This window comes from Adiantum capillus-veneris, chromosome 9 (genome assembly GCF_014529385.1).
Source record: "Adiantum capillus-veneris isolate H3 chromosome 9, ASM1452938v2, whole genome shotgun sequence".
Taxonomy (NCBI): Eukaryota; Viridiplantae; Streptophyta; class Polypodiopsida; order Polypodiales; family Pteridaceae; genus Adiantum; species Adiantum capillus-veneris.
Window position 1 is genome coordinate 4,169,642 of NC_140939.1, and position 1,450 is coordinate 4,171,091.

Here is a 1,450-nt window from a genome sequence, read left to right on the forward strand (position 1 = left end):
GGTCACATCTATGATACATACAAGGAGGCATGTATAACTAGAGGATTATTGAAAGATGATGAAGAATGGTCAATTTACCTCCAAGAGGCATCTTTTTTTCAAAATGGAATGCAGTTGAGACAATTGTTTGCAATCATATTAATCTTTTGTGATCCACTTCATTCGGCTGCTCTTTGGGACAAGTTTTGTACTGAATTTTGTGAGGACTATGTTTATGCCCTAAGGATGCGTATTTCAGATGCAAGTGTGCGATTTGATGTGGAAAAAAATCAAGCTTTGCTTCATAAAGAATGCTTTTTGCAACAACATGGCAAGAGGCTTTGTGATTATATGTTGCCTGCAATAGACTCAACATTGGTATCCTTAAGTGAAAATGGTGCTATGGCTGAAGAAACAATGTTCAATGTTGATTAATAGTGTAGTATAGCAGATTGTATGGAAACTTCTTTAAATGAGGATCAGCGAGATGCGTATCACCAAGTGCTACAAGCTATTGACACACATTCAGGGAAGGTATTTTTCCTAGATGGTCCTGGTGGCGCAGGAAAAACTTACTTATATAATGCACTTCTTTCACGAGTGCGAGGAAGTTATAGAGTTGCTCTTGCATGTGCATCCTCGGGTATTGTAGCTTTGCTTTTGAGTAATGGAAGAACTGCTCATTCTAGGTTTAAGATACCTTTGGAGCTTCACTCTGAAGCAACTTGGAATATAAAATAGTCAACTTGCAGAACTTCTAAGGAACGCAGCTTTACTTATATGGGATGAAGCTCCCATGACACATCACTATGCGTTTGAAGCAGTGGACAAAACTTTAAGAGATATTATGCAGCGAGATACTTTGTTTGGTGGAAAAGTCATTTTGCTTGGAGGTGACTTTGGACAAATACTACTTGTTGTACCAAAAGGTAGTCGTACAGACATTGTAAATGCTTCATTGTGTCATTCTCACATATGGAAATACACGAAGATACTGAGGCTTACCAAAAATATGCGTATAGTTGATTGCGGTTCAAATTCACTTCAACAAAGTTTTTCCCGTTGGGTGCTTGATGTTGGCAATGGGGTTATGGATGATGGAGGAGACTTAGACATAGTCAAAATACCTTCACACATGATGCTTCCAGGAAATAGTTTGGCAGATCTTTTAAGCTTTATATATGGAGATTTGTGTCATTTACTAGATCATGCAACTTTTTTCAGAGATCGAGCAATACTTGCTCCACGGAATAAAGAGGTGGATTTAATTAATGACTATGCATTGCAAAAAATGCATGGAGATTGGAAAGAGTATCTGAGTGAAAATTCAATTTGTATGTCAGAGGAAAACACACATTTGTACACAATTGAATATTTGAATAGCCTTACTCTTGGTGGTGGTTTTCCACCTCATGCTTTAGTCTTGAAAGAAAATGCTCCTATCATGTTGCTGCGCAATTTGGATCCAAGA